Below are 6,092 nucleotides of genomic sequence, written 5' to 3'. Positions count from 1 at the left end.
CGAGCCTGCCAGGAGTGATTTCTGAGCATAAAGTCAGGAGGAACCCCTGAGTGCTGCCAAGTGTGACACCCCCTGAAAAAAAAAAGAAATAAGGGATCCAAATAGTATTTTCTTGAAGTGTCCAAAGTAACATCGAAAAGAAACAATACCTATTTTTATAAAAGGATCTGAACATTTAACAGTTATACATTTTTAATTTTATTATAATATATGTAGTATTTTTATAGTAATAGATATACATATAAAATATAATATTAAAATATGTTAGGTTACATTTCCCCCTAGATTTATTTAGAAATATTAAATTTAATGCAGTCCCATTTGTTTATCCTTGCTTCCTCTTTCTTGGCCAATGGTGTTTTTTACTTGAAGATACCTTTAGCTTCAGTGTCTTTGAGTGTTCTACATATATTTTTTCTATGGACCATATAGTTTCAGAAATAATATCAAGATATTTCTCTCTTTGGGGGGGTGTTTGAGTCACACCCTTGATGGTCAGGTTTTACTCCTGCCTATGCGCTCAGAAATCGCTCCTGGATTGGGGGACCATATGAGATGTCAGGGGATTGAACAGTGGTCCATCTTAGATCAGCGCATACAAGGCAAATGCCCTACTGCTTGTGCCACTGCTTCAGCCCTGATATCAAGACTTTTAATCCCTTTTGATTTGATCTTTGTGCATGGAGTTTAGTAGTTATTTGAGTTTACTTTCTTTGCATGTAGCTGACCAGTTTTCTCAATACCACTTGTTGAAGAGGCTTTCCTTGCTCCACTTTGTTTTTCTTGATCCATTATCAAAGATTAATTGATCATATTCCTGTGGGTCTATATCAAAATATTTAAGAATATTCTATTGTTTTGTGTGTCTATATCCCAGTACCATGGTGATTTGATGATTATGCTTTTTAAATATAGTTTAAAGTTAAGGAAAGTGATGTCTCCCATCTTCTTTTTCCCAATGATTGCTCTAGTATTGTTCCACATGAATTTTAGGATCTTTTTATCTACTTCTTTGAAAAAAGTGATTGGCTTACTACAAGTAGTGGAGCAGTGTATTTAGAGTAGAGAAGAGACCACTCTGATAATGATATTTTAAAATGATCTTCTGAACAGAAAGTGGCTGTTGAATGGAGATAAAGCAATATGTATGGTACCCCTTCATTTGTTATGCAAAATACAGTGCCTACAAGAAAATAAAAGAAGAGAGAAAGACAGACAGACACAGAAACAGATACAGAGTAGTAAAATTTCTGCCATAAAGGCATGTTGGGGGGAGGGTGAGAAGGTAATGGAGGACATTGGTGGTGGGAAATATTTATGGGTGAAGGATGGCATACATTATAAGAATGATATTCAGTCATGGACAGTTTTGTAACCAGAGTGTATAAATGAAAGGGAAAAATAAGGTGAAATAAAGTGAAAATTCCAATGAAGTATTGAAAAAGAAAGCAAGACAAAGATTACTATAGAAAAAGTCCAAGGAGGGGGCCGGGTAGGTGGCGCTGGAGGTAAGGTGTCTGCCTTGCAAGCGCTAGCCAAGGAAGGACCGCGGTTCGATCCCCCGGCGTCCCATATGGTCCCCCCAAGCCAGGGGCGATTTCTGAGCACATAGCCAGGCATAGCCAGGAGTAACCCCTGAGCATCAAACGGGTGTGGCCCAAAAACCAAAAAAAAAACCAAAAAAAAAAAAAAAAAAGAAAAAGTCCAAGGAAAAAACACATTCCTAATTTTATTCAGATCTAGTATTTTCAAGAAAATTTGTCTTAAAAAATAAGTGATCAACCACAAAGGAAGGGCACAACACCTACATAGTTGGGTCACTGTAGCAAAAACTTGACATATCAAGAAGACTACTTACACCAACCAATAGCTGGGAGATGAAAATATCTTGAATTGACTTCCTGTCAGAAATTTTTTGTTTTGGAAGAAATGTAAGGTGAGGAAGTAAATTTCTTCTTTGATTTTCAGTTCATAAGATATACAAATAATCTCAAATGTGGACTATATCAATCTACTAGCAAATAGAAAGAAAAAATAGCCATTTTCCTAGGTTATTTTTCTAGGACATCCATAATATAAGGAAAATAACTTATCAAAACAAATTGTGAAGCATAGTTCAAGACAAATCAGAGTGAGAAAAATTAATGGATGGGTTTATAGTAAGCACATAGAAAATCATACAATTCCCAAGAACTACAAAGAGCGATTTCTTAGTACAAAATCAAGACTAAACTCTGAGCACCACCGAAATTGAGCAAAAATAAATGTGTGTGTGGGGTGAAGGTAATAGAAACCCAAACAATAATTATTTATAAATGTAAAAATAAAATTAAAAATATAAAATATTACTATAAAACTTTAAAGTATAAAAATAATTATATTTAACTATAATTAATATAAAATGAATTTTAAAAACACACTTTTTTGTGTGTTTGATTTTGGCTCACACCCAATAGTGAGCAATGTTTACCTATAGATTTGTGCTCAGAAATAATTCTCAGAATGTTTGGGGGCCATGTGGGTTGCTGGGGATTAAACCCCGGGCTGTACATACAAGGCAAATACCAAACCTGCTGTGCTGTTATTCCATTCCCCCCATAAAAACACTCACTTAAAATAAAAGTATATATGAGAAATATCCTTTGAGCTAAATTAATCCACATATTATAAATTCATAGTTGAAAGGAGAATTGGAAAATAAAAAATATAAAAGAATATGTTAAAAAAGATATACATAGAGAAAATAATTATATTTTACCTATAAATATATAATTATAAAATAATTATAATAAATTTATGAAATAAATTTAAATATATATCAACAGCATATAAAGAAAATCTAGCACTCCTGAAAAAATAATTTTAGGTACTATTTTTAAAAATGTTACCAGGAATAAATATTTATATGTAGAGTAATAGTCGAACTTACTCCTATCATATAAAGAAGAAAAATACAAACTTAATGATATTTTAATTTCTTGGATAAAGAAAATAGGTTGAAATGAAGCAGAAAAAATGTACTTAATGAAATCACAATGTGACTAATAGAATCATATAAAGGTTGAAATCACTATCTGCTTAATATTTCCCAATTATTTTTTATTTTATTATATATTATTTGTTATAAATAAAATAATTATAAATTATATAAAATATATTATATGTATTTATTAATAAAATATTCCAGCAAAGCATTAAATTATATATCACAACTTAAAGCAAAATAAATTTTATGGTCATTCTCTATGTTAGAATTTCTTATTATGTAAGTGTAAAATTATAATAATTAATTTACTTGTTTTTTTTCTTTGATTTAGGGTCACCATAGAATATCTTCAAAGCACAATGCTGGCTTTGCATTCAGTATCACTTCTTACAAGGCTCTGGGTAAAAAGTACAGACGATCAAATCTGGGTCAAAAAAATACAATGTCTTTCATTTTTCTTAAAACCCATAGATGACCCATAGATGAGTTAGACCATTCTGCGTCTTTCTCTCTCTCTCTCTGACTTATTTCACTCAGCATAATAGATTCCATGTATATCCATGTATAGGAAAATTTCATGACTTCATCTCTCCTGACAGCTGGTAAATAGTGCTGCACATTTTTGCAATAATAATTTTCAGGCACAAAAGAGAAAAAAGCTGGAAGTTACAGCTCACCTCAAGAAGCTCACCGCAAACAGGGATGAGTTTAGTTAGAGAAATAACTACGTTTTGAACTATCCTAATAATGAGAATGTACGAGAGAAATGGAAAGCCTTTCTAGAGTACAGGCGGGGGTTGGGTGGGGAGGAGGGAGATTTGGGACACTGATGACAGGAATGTTGCACTGGTGATGGGTGGTGTTCTTTGCATGACTGAAACCCAAATACAATCATGTATGTAATAAAGTTGGTTAAATAAAAATAATAAAAAAATAAAAAATAAAAAAATACAATGTCATCACCCTACTTACTGTACTATATCTTCAGCTTTAGCAATTTATTTACATAATGCAGAAATGTTGACTGATCGATCAGGCCTTTTAAACCAGGATTTTACTTGATATTGGGACTGAACATTTGAAGACTTAAACATGGTTTAAGTTTTAATTCAGAAAAAAACTATCTGAAACTACAGATTAAAACACAGCAAGGGTCTCAAGCAATAGCTCAGGGGTAGGGTTATAACATTGTATTTGGTTGTCCCAGCTTGATCTCTGTCATACCATGTGATTCCCCAGAGTACACTAGGAGTGTGTCCTGATTGCAGAACCAGAAGCAACCGCTGAGCACTACCAGGTCCGGCCCCCAAACAAACAAAAAGCACAAAACAACCTACTTAAGTCCTTTTATTTATTCATCACATATATATATGTATTCTATATGTATAATTAGATGACTTGATTCATAGTAATTATGTTCAAATTATTGTGATAAATAAAATGTAAAAAAAGTCTATTTTGGTGCTTGCTTTCGGCAGCATATATACTAAAATTGAACTGATACAGAGATTAGCATGGCCCCTGCACAAGGATAACATGCAAATGCATAAAGTGTTTCATATTTTTTAAAAAAAAAGTCTATTTTGTACTGATTTTGAAGTGAAAATTCGTAGAATGCTAGATTTTCAAATAAGGTACTTTATTTTAATAAATTTTAAAAACAATAACTTAATTCTGTTTAAGATTATTCCTTTAAAATAATTATTTCACTGAGTATAAATTGAAGTAAAATAAAATTTATAACTTGGTTCATGAACTCAAATAAGGACATATTTAAAATTACATAAATAATCTTGAAAAATTCCAATGAGAAGCCTGAAGACAAATTCAATGAAGAGTTCTGTTACACATTTGAAATAACTGAGGCTTAGGGAACTTAAATTATTAATAATTGCAGGTAGGTAATCATCAGTACTTAAAATGCACTCTGTTGCCGAAATCAGTTCTCTTATAAGCCATCAACTCTGTTATCTACTAAATTTGTTGGCTTATTTCTTTGGGTTTTTATTGTTGTTGTTGTTGTTTTAGGGGGGATCACACTCAGCAGCGCTCAGGGGGTTCCTCCTGGCTCTGTGCTCAGAAATCGCTTCTGGTAGGCTCGGGGAACCATATTGGATTCCTGGATTCCAACCACAGTCCTTCTGTATGCAAGGCAAATGCGCTACCTTCATGCTATCATCTCTCAGGCCCCAGCTTATTTCTTTGATTACAGAGTTTTGCTACAAGTAATAGCTAACATTGAAAAGAACAATGCAACTAGTTCAAAAGAAAGTGTTAATATTTATTTTTTATTTATCTCCACAGCATAATCTTTATAACACATATTTATGAGTAAACTAATTTTAAGTGCCTTGACACCAAATATCGTGCATATATTTATCCATTTTGTTTTAATAGTTATTGCAAATTCTGCCACAAAACAAGTGATAGTAATGTTATATTATTTATATGCTAGCTAACCTCTTCTGTGTATTTTATGTGCAAGGCTGAAACCTGGTAATTGATCTAAGACATGCAAGTGTCCATTTAAAACTAGTTCAATTATAGGACAACTTTCATTCAAAGGGCTTTTTTTAAGTAACTCGTTGCAATTTTCAATTACAATTGTAAACAGATAATAGCGTGCCTGCAAATGAATTTGTGTAGATTCTTATATGCACCAGAAGAATTTAAAGCAGGATTCTATAATTGTGTTTACCTGGCAGTGTTTGTCACTGCAACACTTTGTTTTTCTGGGCCAAGAATCAGAAAATTGAACATTCTAACCAATAAAAAAAAATTGTGAAAAGAAAGAGGTGAAGAAACTTAATCCAACTTATCTATCTTTTGCAAACTTGAAATTTAAACAATTTTTAAAATAAAATGGCCTTTGTTGTTTTTATTTTTTTAATTTGAACCACAAATTTCCTTATTGGACTTTTGAATTCTGCTAAGGGTGGGACCCCACACTGACACTGTTTTTTTTATTTTTCTTCAGTTTGTTTTTGGTTTATGTGTTCATCTAGTCCCTCAGGGTACTGTATGTGATGCCATGAATCAAGCCAGGGTCAGCTGCATGCAAGTCTGAGTCTTCCTCTTTGTGCTCTGATCCCCTGGCCCTATTTTA

General features: G+C 32.6%; 1 pseudogene; it reads left to right on the top strand.

Annotated features, from left to right (window-relative positions):
* The first annotated feature begins 4,451 nt into the window (after positions 1-4,451).
* On the top strand, positions 4,452-4,552 carry LOC126028236 (uncharacterized; annotated as a pseudogene).
* Positions 4,553-6,092: the final 1,540 nt, after the last annotated feature.

Source organism: Suncus etruscus, chromosome 1 (genome assembly GCF_024139225.1).
Source record: "Suncus etruscus isolate mSunEtr1 chromosome 1, mSunEtr1.pri.cur, whole genome shotgun sequence".
NCBI lineage: Eukaryota > Metazoa > Chordata > Mammalia > Eulipotyphla > Soricidae > Suncus > Suncus etruscus.
Note: the sequence above shows the minus strand (reverse complement) of the source record. Positions and strands in the feature narration are given on the sequence as shown.